The sequence below is a fragment of the Chelon labrosus genome (genome assembly GCF_963514085.1).
Source record: "Chelon labrosus genome assembly, chromosome: 12".
NCBI lineage: Eukaryota > Metazoa > Chordata > Actinopteri > Mugiliformes > Mugilidae > Chelon > Chelon labrosus.
Window position 1 is genome coordinate 6,959,709 of NC_140345.1, and position 15,378 is coordinate 6,975,086.

General features: G+C 43.0%; 1 protein-coding gene across 2 annotated transcripts in view; it reads left to right on the forward strand.

Annotated features, from left to right (window-relative positions):
- cadm4 (cell adhesion molecule 4) overlaps window positions 1-15,378 on the forward strand; it is a 140,630-nt gene that overhangs the window by 98,245 nt on the left and 27,007 nt on the right. The window lies entirely within an intron of this gene.

Consider the following 15,378-nt stretch of genomic DNA (forward strand, 5'->3'; position numbering starts at 1 on the left):
TTAACAACTCAAAATCCTCAATATTATTTTTGAATAAGGAAGAAAGAATGAAACCAGTCATAAATACCACCTTTATAAATGCAAAGAAAGGATTCACTTACCTTGGTATAAAAATTACCCCTGAAATTCATAAAATTGTCCCAACAAACTATGACCCATTAATAGATGAGGTAAAGGAGACATTGGATCGATGGATGACACTACCCATATCAATGATTGGCCGTATAAACATGATTAAAATGACCATTTTACCTAAATTTTTATACCTTTTTCAATCACTTCCTCTCCCGCTTCCAAAAGGATTCTTTGAAAAGCTCAATAGTATTTTTAGTAGATTCATTTGGAATGATAAAAAACCCAGACTAAGACTTGGGCTGCTATACCTGCCTTATGACAGGGGAGGGCTAAGACTTGCAAATCTAAAACTATATTATTGGTCTGCTCAATTACGCTCTGCAATGTTTTACTTTTCAACAGAGACTTCTCCATCCTGGGTGAATATTGAGCAAGCATCAATACTAAATCTTTCACTTAAACTATATTTATATTCTGCAGACCCAAAACAGTTGAAAAAAACAACAGAAAACCCTTTTCTTAAAAACACTATTGACGTCTGGTATAAAGCACATCAGTATATTAAAGACACACCTCCTATATCCCGCTTCTCCCCCATATGGGGTAATACATATTTCAAGGCAGGAAGAGCGGATGGTGGTTTTAAAATCTGGTCTGATAAAGGTGTATGTAAAATAGAGGACCTTTACATGAATGGCAACCTTCTCACATTTGATCAGCTATGTCAGATCTATAACATTCCAAGAAAACATTTTTTTAAATATTTACAATTAAAACATTTCATACAGTCAAACTATAAGCAAATATTTGAACCACCACCACTCTCACATTTTGAAAATCTTATTCTTTCAAATTTAAATGGGCGGAGACAGATTTCCCTATTCTATATGACTTTAATGTCATTTGATAAGGAGTCCACTTTGGACAAACTAGCGGCATGGAGACGAGATCTTCAAGAAGATATATGTACAGCTGATTGGGAAATTGCATGCTTAAAAGCTCAAAAACAATCAATCAATACAAGAATGAAATTATTACAGCACAAATGGTTAATGAGAACCTACATTACACCAGTCAAACTGAATCGTTGGTGCCCTGACATTCCGGACACTTGTATTAAATGTTTAGAAGGGAAGGGCACACTATACCATTGCATGTGGGAGTGTCCAAAGTTAAATAAATACTGGAAAACTGTTGTTGAGAAGATATCTGAGGTTGTTGGAGTGAAGGTCCCCCACCAAGCAAAGTTGTGTATACTAGGCATATATCCAGACAACCTTATTGTTAACTCAAGACAATCAATTCTGATTGACTTTGGTCTTCTGCAGGCCAGAAGACTTATTGCTTTATCTTGGAAAAAAATGGATATACCTTTGATAAATGTGTGGGTGAAAGAGATGGCATCTTGTGTTGTACTGGAGAGGTTGACTTATATAACTAGAGGAAAGGCAGAAGAATTTGAAAAGGTGTGGAGACCGTTACTGGAGTTTCTTAGTAATAAACGTGCACAACTTTGATATTGTTGTGAGGAGCTGAGTGCTTTGTGGTGTCTTTGTTATACCATTATTTTCTTGTTTCATTATTTTATTTGTTTGTTGTCATTTTAGTTTTGTTTAATATGTACACTGTCTTTGTCAGTGTTATTGTGTGTTTGTATGTGTTTAATATGCTTAAAAATCAATAAACTATTGTTGGAAGAAAAAAAATTAATGCATGTATGAAAAAAGGAAGGGCCTGGAGCACATCTAAGTGTCACATCTGTGTTAAAGAGCTTCCAGATTTGTTGGCCTATATGCTGTAATGCTTAGTTCTTGATCTGGGCAAATGAGGAAACCTGCTACCACCTTGGTTCCTGCAGTATCTTCCCCCACTGCAAGTGTATATTATTCACCCTCGCAAGCGTTGTCATCCATTCTGAAGCCCCTTTTTACACATAAGCCGAACAATTACTGTGTTCCTCCATTTTTCTCTGTTCAAACTAAAGGTGCATTTAATCATTGTCATTTTGTTGGGATTCAAGGCAACACTTTGGCACAGCATAATTCCTGGCATGTTCCCGGGCAGCTTCGCTAATACGCAATACAACCCTGTCTGCTACAAAATATATAAAGTGTGTGTGCAAAGGTTTAGGAGGAAAAGTAATTGCTGTGATTATTATTTACTGGCGAAATGTTTCGGGTTTCTCAAACAGCACAGTGGAAGGATGTTAGGTGTTGAATTTCCAATTCATATGACTTGGACGCCAGAGATTTTGATTTGAGTCCTGTTAGATTGTCTGTCTATGAGGATTCTCAGTCATCCAGGTCACAGAATATCTCTCACCTCTCTTCAAGTGGATTGTTCGGGGTGACGGCCACCTGAAACTCTCATGACTAAGCTCTGAGTCACCTGAAAGTCACAGAAGCCACTTGGATAACCACTTGCCTTATTTTAGGTTGGTGTGTTGGTTTAAAGAGGCACTATGGAGTTGGTTAAATCCAGATAAAGTTTATGAATCACATCTTGTGCTTGAACTTGCTATTGACACTGCCCTAACGCGAGTACTTTCTGTGCACTGCTTAAAAACAGCCATTGAACATTTTTGCATTTGCGGGGCAGAGTTTGTTCTTTCGTCAGTGAGAGGCGGATTACACCCTGGGCAGGTCGCCAGTCTATGACAGGGCTAACACAGAGAGACAGACGACAATTCACACTCACATGTACACCTACGGCCAATGTAGAATCACCATTTAACCTAACAAGCATGTCTTTGGACAGTGGGAGGACGCAAGAGCACCCGGAGAGAACCCATGCAGACATGCAAACTCCCCAGTCGGCGGAAGGATTCGAACCCAGAACCTTCTTGCTGTGAGGCGTCAGTGATTGTAGAAAATAGTTTGTTGAAAAAAGTTTGGTGATTATAGACAATCGTGTTATTTTACCAGCAGTGTGATACAACATCAATTTTATATGTATCTTTACAAGACAGTGTTGCACAAAGGAATTTGTGGCACCTGTACTGAGGCAGGTGAGGTAACACTGGTTCTTAAATTGTTAAATATACTGCATATCACTATCATTCTGATCCTGCACTTAGGATAGAAATAACCCATATCTTGTCAGTTTCTTTAACTTCCAGACTGTAAGTCAGTTGTGAAAAGCTCCTTTTTAGCATTTTTGACCAGAGTGTTCTTCACGCTTTACTCTGCATAGGCATTGAAGATGAAGATTTGTAAAGATAAATTGTATTCTGGGTCACATTCACAAATGGCCCTAACAAAGAAACATTGCTTGAGGCTGTAATGTCAGAAAGGATTTATGCATTATGTTTTGTTGAATAATTGCTCGAACCGATTAAGTGAGTTGAGCATTTAAACAGGGAGGAGGGCAACCTTCTTCAAGTACACTAGTACCAGCCTTCAATAGTATTCTCCATCTTCAGTTCTGGCAGCATGTCACTTGAGAGTGTCGCATTCTAAAGTGCATGCTCTTTCTTTCTTTGGCTGGCTGGAAAAGAATAAGCTAAAACTGTCCCCTTTAATGTGCGGTTGATGCACAGTAAATGCATAATAGAATGAGGCTAATAATAGGATGTCTACAATGGCTTCCACTGCGCCTTTATGTCTTTCCTTCTGGCCTGTAAAGCCAGTGAAAAGCCAGTGCCAAGTCTGTTTTCAGCTAGAAAGTGAGTTCAATCTTAGCAAAAAAATGACACGAAGTACGATATTAGAAAACACAGTCCTTGCACATACAGTACATTGCCATCCAAAGCATGCAGTTTCAAGCAGCCAGTGATTCAAATCCCAAAATCTGTTTTGTATTCTTATTAGCCTGTCACATTGTGAGCAATATTGACTTATCTTTTGTCATGCTCCACTGTCAACAAACTGTGAAAATAAAGAAATTCTAAACTTCGCTGTATGAAATTGTGCGAAGACAGACCGAGGGTGACACTCGAAAGCTGCCAAGATGATTGGGCTGAATTGATTCGTTTTCCCAGGAGCTTGAGGTGAACAGGAAGTAGCCTCAGCCGTGCCTCCAGAAAATGCAGTCACTGATAGTGTCCATGGATCAGGGAGCTGGGACTTTTCTAATTAGAGAGTTCAGAGCAAACCCAGTTGGATTAGCTAGTGCATGGCTCTGGGCTAGCCATTAACACCAAGTCAACCAGACAAACAAGAAATCAGAAAGATGAGGGAGAAAGAGAGCAGAGGGCCAGGAGGAAGCTGACTGAGCGTGCCAATGACTCAGACCGGGGTCAAAATAGTTGTTTCTATCGCAAACGTGGCCTCCGATTTGAAATGCTGGACGTTCCCCTTGTAAAAGTTAAAGATAATGTTTAAGGAATCAAACTGATTGGTCGTTAATAGCGGTTGCAAATTGTTTGTGCATTTTGTTCACACTGAGGAGAATCCCAGAGGAGACTACTCAGTCAAGATCAAGTCTAGCGCTTTGTGGTGGCTCTATAAAACAAACTTCATCAAGAAATAAAACTTAAAATAGCCGCTTGAATTGTGTTCAGAGTATACACAATCTACACTCATGAATATTTATATATGTATGCCTTCACATGCCTACTTTACTGTAACCCTGCTAACGCTTGGATGTTCACTTATGATGAAACACTCTTAGGGAGATGTTAATTTGATTTATCTTTACCTTTCAGGAACACATGCCCTCCTTCACACATCGCCAGCTAATAAACCCTTAAGATTCCCGCCTACGCAGACACATATACATGTACAGCCCTCCTCACCTCTACCATCACCGCCGCGCGCCTCGACACACATATACATACACGCTCCCAACCCATTCGCCCGCTATACCTCAAGGGAGACATAAGAAATAAATTCGACACTTCCGCTTACCCAAGAAGCGCCTTAAGGACAAAGAGGAATTTAATCTTGGATAAGCCTCCCGATAGAATCTCTGCATTAGCCCTCTGCTGCTGGTTCACAGCTATCCCATCAACCCTTACCTCCCACACCTTGGCCCAATTCCCTCGCATCTCTTCTCCTCTTCTCTGCTTGTTTGTTGTTGGTTTTTTTTTATTATTTCTTCTCCCCCTCTGCCTCTCTACAATCATCATCCGCATCTTTTCACTTTCGTGTTCTCTCTTTTGTCATTAGTTTCACTCTTCTCTTCTCTTCTCCTCACTACTAATCTTTCCCCATAATTGCCCCCCTCATCCCTTTGACTGTCCCTTGTCCACCTCATACCTTCACAGCCTCTTTCCATGCTTCCGGCCAGTCTCCATCTCTCCATCTATTCCCACTTGAGGTACATACTGTGTATATATATCTATATTTCTGTTCCTCTCCCTTGTCAGACTGCTTTAATACCATTGGTATTAAATGCTGGCACGACCTTCTCGGCATACTTAAGCAGGCAGGGATCCTTGTAAGGCTGTTTGAGTGCTTAATATTTTCAGCACGCTGCTGACTTAAGCCCCTTAAGTGCTTTGGCAACACTTATTCCACGGTGGCACCAATGAAGCCCATTAAAAATTTGATTTGGATGAAAGAGAGGGAGTGAGAAAAAAGAGGAAGGGGGATAGGGGACACAATTTGCCATTACTTCCCTTCCTTCCGCACACACTGCGACAAAAAACAAATACACCCATCAGGGGGTTGCCCACACAGGGACATTAGAGACACACAGATACACACATACTCTTCTATCGTGCAATGATTTGCAACATGTTCTTCTTTTGGTCTGTAATTATGTCCATTGTTGCTCTATAAAACACTTTGTGATGACCCTATTTGGATAAAAGCACTTGACAAATAAATTTGACTTTATTTGACTCGATAACAGGGAACAGCATGTTTCAAATTGAATTCATAAAGATGTTTGCAAATACAACCTGTGTCAGATTAGAAGGGATAGTTTATGATAAGTTGATTAACAACAAGTAGAGGCGCTATTATAAAAGCAAAACTGTGTCGCCTCTCGCATTTTACAAGACAATGAAAGTCACAGACACAGAGTCTAGTGTAGTTAGCTCCCACTATTGGATTTGCCAGTTTTATTGCCAAGAGCAGCAATGATTGCACGCGTGGAAATGAGTTTGAACAAAGGCACTGCATTATGCAGGATGTGTTGATGCAAAATATACTGACAGGTTGGTCTAGCTGTTAGCAATGATTCCTGTTTCATCAGTGTGAAAATATAGAGCAGGTAGCTTTTAATGGGCCACGTTCACATCAGCATAACTCATAACACAGTCATTGTCATGTTCATTTCTGCTTTATCGACCTCAAATCACAAAACACGCAGCCATGTAGACAGTTTTTGTCAGCAGACAGCCATGTGCATCCCTGCTGCCATAAAAACGTCCATTTAACATAAAGAGCCACTATGATGGCTCTGTGTGTGCCTGCATGGATAAATTAATGGGCAGTAGATAGTGAAAGGGCCAAACAGTTAGCCAAATGTACGCTCTGCTTCAGTCAACTCTGGACAGTCTTGCACATTCAGACAAACTCACACACTGCCACTGTTTGTTGACCTGAAAGACAACCATTGTCGCTGCTTCCAGCCACACACACACACACATCCCTAACCTTCACAAAATAGTATGCAAAACATGCAGACACTGATCCCACACTGACACACACACACGTTCTAAGCAAGGGGAGGGAGGCCACAGTTATATAAACAAGCGAAAAACCGAAAACGGATAGGCAGATGGATGTGATCAACAGCGATAGCACTTTGGGATTATAACTGTTTTCATAGATCAACAGGAAAGAAGTGAAGCAAAGCAAGGACAAATTTGTGGGAACTTACCAACTGCTACGGACTGAAGGACTGACAGATGAGGACAGAGAACGGGGGCTACAATGGATTAACTAGACACACTCAAGAGATCAATTTGAACAAGCGAAGAGACTTTGTTTCTATCTTCCTACTGCCAGGCCTCAGACCTGCCAGACACGAGCTGCTGGTGCACACCAACACAGAGTAATTTTCTCAGCATCAGCCAGTTGACCGATGAAGTCTGCACTGTAGGGAAGATTGGCGATGATCTGCTTTCGGCTTTGGCAGAAGTGTCAGGGCCATCGCCGCTAGACCTCATTGTGTTTGCAGTGGCACAGAGAGTGAAAGAGAGTGGGCAGTGTGTAGTAATCTACGGATGACACCTGCACTTTATTCCATCAGATAGTGCTCAGTGAGGTGTGTGGTGCAGCTCGTCACGCTTTGTCTCTACACTACAAACACACATTAAGCACTCACACCTACACATACAAACACACCAGGGCTACACACACCAGCAGCACACCGGGTCCTGACAATCAGCAGAACTCTGTCTGGACCTTAAACACAGCAGGCTTTCAGATCAATGTGTATGAGCGAGTGTGTATCCGGAGTGCACCCAGACGCTGACTGCACCCAGTGGAGCATGTTGGAAAGGAAGCGTTAGGCAGGTCGATGTTGTACGATTACACTGTCTGATAGCCTGTGATTATTCTAGAGTCTAAAATTACCATGTAAAATCACTGTCCATTTACGCTACAGTGTGTACATGATAGCGCATCGACAAAGTTTTAGCATTCAAGCGAATAGCGGTGGATGCCTCTTGAGGATAATGTGCAAGTCTCCGGGGTAAAATAGCAGGCCAGCGTATATGCAATATCTGAAACCAAAGTGTCTGACTGCAGTTTGCTGCACTCTTTGCAAGAAGGTTATTCTACACAGGGTGAGCGCTTTCACGCTTTGTCATTTAGAGAGTGCCACTCGAGCTCAATGGATTTTATTTAACCTTAGCTGTTGCCAGATGACTCGCAGTTAGATAGCGTCTCAGTCTCTCCAGAGGCCTGGATGATTCCGTTGTAGCGCGAAGGAACATTGACTTCTGCCTGCACATTTGTCGGCCGATAAGTGCTAAAAACCGTGTTTGACTCATTAAAATACAATCTTTTTGCCGTTGATTTCTCTGTCCTCGAGGGCTCAGCCATGTAGGCGTGACTCCAATATACTGTTATTGATGGTTTGACCTAAGGGACATGAGCAGCCTAGTTGTTGTTGTGGTTATCTGTGTGGCTGATTGTTACGTCTCATCTTGGTCAAACGTTGCATAGCTCTCTGAGTTTGACACTGCTGTGTACATTTGGTGAAGAGCTAATTAACTTATGTCTATTTCAGTTAATTTCATAGCTGCCACCACTGAATATTGTTGCTGGTAAAGACCACAGTTTCGCAGGTCTGCTTTCAACACACTTGATATTGTTTTTTTCTGGTTTATTGATGTAAGAATCTCGGGCTTTGGTCTTAGGAGCATAGGAGCCTTGCTCTTCTTTTTAGTTCATACGGAGCCTTTTCACTGCTTCATAAAATAATACATTTCATAAGTTCTTTCTAAGCAGCCCAAGGTGCTACAGGAAACAGAAGAACTCTGTTGCCCTAAGATCGTTTCTGTGTGCATTGTGATATAGTGTCCAAATCGTTGTCTCTGTTAACACCCAGAGCTCTGGCCAAACCTCTGTCGTTTTCATGTGTTGTAAAGAAGTGTGGCACATAAGAGCTCTTTCTTTAAGGTTTGTCGTCAAACAACGAGTTCTGTCTGAGTGCAGCAAAGTAAAGCTGAGCAGTTAGCGGGTGCACGTGTCTGCAGCATTGCAGTTGAGAACAAATCAGAGTGTGCGTGTGTGTGTATGAGGACTAGTTTGTCTGTTGCAGTGCAGGCAGGGTCACAGAGGAGCCATTGATCAAACGTGCACAGCCGCACACATTCACGTTCACACATACACACACACAACTCCTCAATACACAATGAGGCCTGTCCGGAGCTCTGTCCTCTGCCGCCTCCTCCCTTTCCCCTTCTCTCTGGCCCTGCGCAGCCTGGTCCTGGTCCTGCTCTGCATCACTCGTAAGTCTTGCACACTTGCACTCGTTCATGTGTAGATACAAACATGCAGATTCAATAGATTCTAGAGGGAAACTCAAGTGTCACTACGCTTCAAATAAATCGGGGAAAACAAGCACATAATTTAAACGTATTTGCATTAAAGCCTGGATGCACAGTTTAGTTTAAGCGCAAGCTCTGTGTTCAACTCTCTGCAGATATATTGTTCCTCTAAATATTTTAATATGATGTTTCTGTTTTATAAAAAGAGAGCATGAATGCATGAATGTGATGCTAATAGGTGTAAAGTGATACCGAATTAAATTCAATCCAGTCCCACGCAATGACCAAATGGGGATAGCTCACGACGGAATCATGAAATGAAAATTTCAGATGAATTGTTCAAAATGCTCGTGATTAAGTTAGAATTGGTAATTAAGATTAAGAACAGAGAGAATATGAAGACGGGTGCGAGCCCACGAGGTAAAAGGACTGGGGAATTAGAGACCAGACAGAAAAAGAGAGGCGACGGGTGGACCAAAGGGCTTAAAGGGAAATGATAACAAATGAAAACAGAGAAAGGCAGACAGATATAAGAGTGGCTGAAGCCTTTTTCTCCCTCTGAAGAACCTAATAAAAAAAAGATGGACCTCAGAACGGGAGATACTGTCAACCAAATGAAGTGGTTGTTAAACAGAACGGAGAATTTGGGGGAAAGCAGTAGTGCCAATATATGTGAGAGACAGACTGACACAAGGACAGAGGCAAACAGGAACTTGTGCTGTATGCGTGGAAGAGGGAGGGAGCAGCAGAGGCAGAAAAAGAGAAATAACAAGCCAGAGATGGAGAACAGTGAAGTCTGTGTGTGGATGGAGGAGAGACAGAGATGCAGGGGATGGGTACAAAGACAAAACAACAGACGAGGATTCAAAAGGAGCTGCTTGAGGATGAGATTTGAAATCAGGAGTCATAAAATAGATTGAACACACGGCAGAGAGGGTAATAAAGGGCAATACATGAAGTGGAGTGAGATCAGTGGCAAAGTGGCTCGGCACTATTAATACCTCCTGTCATTATTATTATGCATTTAATACAGGGAAGTGTTCCTTCCCTGCTGCTCATTGGTAAACAAGCATAGACTGCTGCACACAGTACCTTCTCCTCTGTGCCAGAGACTCAATTCAGTGTTTTTCTTTTTTTTTTTTTCTTGTTTTGCACATTAGATCAACAGAGGGACATTCTGTTTTGTGGGTTGTTAGGGGGGATGCTGGATGGGGGTGACAATGGGCGAGTTAGAGATACAGAGAAAGAATGAGTTTGTGTCTTGGCAGCGAGCTCGGTTATGTAATTCATGCCAGTAGGGCAGTTTTGTGTTGGGCTTTGAATGTGCACTCATATATACTCTCTCACATACACTTACCACTGTTTTATAAGCGCGCGCACACACACACACACACACACACACAGATACACAAACTTGGTTCTAAATGCATGCACACATTTGTACATTTTATTTTTCCCACATACACATTCGTCAGCGTTGCACAAATCGGGTGCACACACCAAAGGGAAAGCAGCCATGTGGTGGATTTGAAGGGGTGTTAAGACCAGTGCTTTTGGCTGTCGTGAATCTCCAGTGTAGTTGCCATTGTGTAATAGTCCTGTAAATTTCCTTTAAGCCGCTGTTGGGGTGTGTGGTACCCATAGTCGCAGGGTTGTCGGGGCTGTGACAGACCCGGACCATAAACCGCTGCACAGCGGACAGAGCTAACCAGCTTTGGCTGTCAGAAAATGGAGGGAAAGGGAGGCGAAAGAAAAGAGAGAGGGAGATGATAGTTTGTGAAGGGTAAGAAGAGGTGAATATGAGAATGGAAAGAGTAATGGGATGGGTGGACAAGAGGAGAGGAGAGTGCTTAGGGAGATGCAATGCAGCGGGAGAGGAAAGAAGAGGGGATGGAGCAAGAGAGGGATGAGGTGATTGAAATATGCCGAAGGGCTGGATAGACATAAAGATGCGAAGGTCAAAACAAGAGATGCAGGGAAAGACGAGGGAGGGGGATGCAATAAAAGAATGGTAGGCTATAGGTGATGAGAGGAAAAATACAACAGATATCAGTGTGGTGCACTGTGACTAGATAGAAAGATCCGTGAAAATAAACAAAAGTAAACTGTTCTAATGAGAGGTCAAAGAGTGGGAAGATACTATTTTATGCTGATTTTGCTGATTAGCAGTGCAGTACTTTATTGGAGAGAGAGCTACATGAGAGAAGGTCTGGAGTTTCTGTCAGAGAGAGAGAGAGGGAGAGATTAAGAAGGACAGACAGAGAAAGAGAGGAGGGATAGAAAGTGAGGAGAGGGCTCAGTTAAATGACAGGCAATTAAAAGAGGCCAAAGAAGAGAAGAAGATGAAAGAGGGAGGAAAAACTTGGAAATTCACTCATTTGTTTTGTCATCTTGTCCCATTCACTCTTCTCACTTTTTTCCCTGTCTTTCCCCTGCTCCCTCTCCTCTGTTCTCCCGGCACACTATAAAAACAGCATGATTATGCCGCAGACTTGAGCTGCAGAACAAATCACATTTAGCAAAGGAGAGTGTGGAGATAGAACCAGCAGAGTGGCAGGGAAAGATTCCCACTGAGTCACAAAAGGAGGAAGAAAGAGGGAGATTGCAAGTGGAATGAAAGCATATTGGAGTTAGGAAGGAAGCTATTGCTACGACAGGGAAAACTAAACCAAGAAAGGAAAAGAAAGGAGTGAAGAGAAAGCACTTATCGGGAGAGAGGATAGAAAAAGAGTTGCAACAACTCTCCTGAGGCCCGGGAGAGAAGGAGAAGAAGGGGACCTTTAAGACAGCGCTAATGAGAAAGATGCATGATGAACGATTCAATAAAAGATAAGGGAGATGAGAAGGAAGAAGAAAACAGGAAGAAAGGAGGAGGGACAGTGAAGTGAGAAGGATTCAAGGATCAGATCAGGCTGGTAGGTGAGAAGGAGACGGATGCAGAGACTGCGGGTTTAAATAAAAAAGAGTTAAAATATAAAAAAGTGTGAGAATAAGGTTAGACATGAAGGCAGCAGGAGGAGAGAATTGTGAGTTGTGTGGACTAAGTGAAAATGAGAGAGGGGAAGAAAACTCAAAATATGAAATGAAAGCTGAGCATAGGGGAGCGAGGAAAAGGAGGACAGTAGGAAAGTAGGGAAGCAACAGAATGAAGGTAATAAGAGAGACGGAAGATTTGTAAAGGATTATGTATTATTTATAGAGGGAGATTTTTTTTTTTTTTCTTCTTGGCACTGGATTTGATTGGCAGAGTTCTGGATTCCTGAGAGAGATGGAGTGATAATTTTAGACTGGAAAGAGGGAAAGGGAAAGGGAGAGAGAGTTTTGGGTCTGCACAGGGAGGCATACAGGAGAAGAACCTCAAAGTCAGCGATTTCATAGAGGCAGAACACCGCAAAAGTCTGTGATTAACCTAGAGCAAATGTTCATGCACGTGCACACGCGCACGTATATGCACACGCATAAACACTGCAAACTTAATTTGCATACATACTGTGGAAACTGGCTTGCCTCGCAGACTCAGGGGATAGCGGAAAAATGAACATCCAGATGGGAAGAGATTGAGGAGTTGCCAATGGATGACCCCATATGAGTCGAAGCTATGAGCTGCTGCTATTGTTTTAATTAAAGCTGTAACTACATTGGGGGTTATGCATTGTAGTCCCCTGCATTGATTCCCTTGTAAATCTGTGGCCAGTATACAAAGAAAACACAAGCTCTTGGCCCACTTCCAGTTGAAAGATAATGACAGATAATGAATAGGGAGACAGTGTCTGCACTGCTTCAAGGATATGTAAGGGCTTGCGGGGCAAATGGAGACAGATCATCTCTTGTGTGGCTTGTCTCTCTGCTCCGTCTTCACCTTTCTCCACTCTCGGAGACGTGGAGCGAGTGAAATAAGCGGAGACTGAAGCCAAGGGAGAGGGACGCAGCAAGGCGGTAATTCAGCCCGGTAACCCCGCGCCACTGAGGCAGTTTCTAGAATTTACCGTGACCGAAGGTTAGCCAGCAGTCCACCTGGCTGCCTCCCAAATCCCCCTCTTTTAACTCTCAAGACATCCTTTCATCCCCTCCCCCTCCGTCTCTCTCTGCCCTCCCTCCCTCTGCTTATAACTCACCCCCATCGAGGGACCATCAAGAAGGGCCCCTGAACAGCCTTGTCTTGTGAATTTGTGCGCCTTTAATTCATTTATTTGTTTATGTATTTTTAAATGATAGCCCTTCTCAGATCTCCACTGACTTAGTAAATAAAAGCCCTTTTTTTCCTAGCTCTGTGACAAGTCCAGTACTGGCGTTTCAAATAATGGGTACCACCGAATCACTGCTATGAAATACTGCCCCCACTTGGCTGGAGAGAGAAGTGATTGTTTTTGTCCCCCCCTCTGGTTTTATTTATCCGTTGATCTCGGCCGTCAGTGCACTACCATGCTATCGATTGCTCTCAGCATTCTCTCTTAATACGAGATGACGCTTGTGGAGTACTTTATTATGGGCACAGATTTTAATGGGGGTGAGATTAATACCGCTGTCACAGAGGTTGATTCCCTCCCCCTCGTCGTCATTCCCTCTGTGGATTGTACTATGCTGGTGATCAGAGGCACAGGCTTGTGGCCTTGATGTGAATGACAGCCTATTAAACCTACAGTCAAACTAAAGTGCTGTACCCAGCTGCGTTACGAGCAGGAGCGGAGGAATATGCGTCATCTCTTGTATATTTCATCCAGCCCCCACCAGCTGCATTATTATTCTCAAACCATCACTTCCTAACTCCGTGCTATCATTTCCTGGTTAGAGCCCTCACTCCCCTACCATCTCTCTATCCCCCTGTTTCCTTCACTCAGATTGATCACCCACCCTCATCCAGCAGGTGCTTCAGGGTGGCGTCTCTCGGCAGGCAGCGGCGGATGTCACTCGTCCTGCTTGCAACAGCGGTTAATGATTTTTAATATTTAGTTTTCTTTGTCGCGTTTCTTTGCACTTTGCTGCCGTGCTACTGTAGCTAATTTCCTTTGGAGGGGCGACAGCTGTCAGGAGAAGTGGGTGAGCAAATGGACAGCTAATTAGTTTCCTTGGCCTCCTCCCAGAAGCAAACTTTTGACCACTTTGCTCGTCTTGAGTCGCTCTCCCCCTTTGTCTGTTGGTTCTGATGGGTCACTAATCACACACAAACACCACGCTGACTTTGTCAGGATGCACAGCAGCACTGTTACAATTGCCACCATTTAAAACAATGGCGGCCTAGCCCAGTTGTTATGGTGATGAGTAATAACAGCCATTAAAAAAATAATTGGGATGGCGGTGGCAGGCCCTGATGGCCCCCGATATGAATCACAATATTGATGCGGAGAATGGGAACAATAATGACTACAATTAGAGGTAATTGTCAGGATTTTTTGGGGGTTCCATGGAGTATTAGAGTCTCCTTTGTCTTTATTCCCTCTTGGCTTCTTTCCGTCTCTGTGTTTCCCCTGACGTGATGAATATGTAGGCTTTCCATTTCATTAAAAGTGATTAAAATCAAGAGGAGAAAGATATTCGGATGAAGTTGGGGGATCAGATGATGTCAAAGTAGCTTAATTGCAATATGCCAACCCCTGCATATGCAGACTGAATGCACTTACCCACTTATTCTACATGCACGCACACACACACACACACACACACATACACAAAAGCTTAGGACACACTCAGTTGGAGATATAGACATTTACTTTGGCCCAAAGCAGTCAAGTCAGCAACGCTTGCTATGGCAGCTACCATCTGTTTGTCTCACAACATTTGCTGCATTCTAAAGGTGTTTTACAGAGATCAGAGACACTGCTAGAGTCAGCAGTGAAATATATACGGTCCAGACATCTTTATCGGCTCTGCTCATTGCCCGCTTCATCACTGTGCTTCAATATTGATGTCGTTCTTTCTCTAAATCCTCCCCACGGCCAGCACTTTGCCAGGGAGAGAGGGAATGTAAATGGGGATGCAAATTGTTAAATACTAGTTTGGGAAGCTGGAACTCTCTTCAAGGCAATCACATTCCACTCCTGGCTGAAACCATATGACTAATTACTCCACAAATCATTTGAATGGAAACAACGGTGTTCCGTGTCCGTTGTGCTCGGCGGGAGGTGTGATTCAGCCGAGTCGTGTCAATAGCCTGACCCACAAACATGAAGGGTGCAACAATGAGAGCATAATCAGCCTCCTTATTACTGACTCTCGAGCAGTCAGCGACATCAAAGAGGCTCCCTGCTATTTCTCAGCCCCCTTTTCTAAAAATATTGAGTTTAGGGGCCACACAAGTTTGTTTGAAGGCTTATGCAAGAAAGTTTCTGTGAATGTGAATGTTGCTTTGCATGCATATGTGTTTCTGTGTCTGTCCTCAGGGTTGTGTACGCACACGTGTACATTAAGGTGTTTGA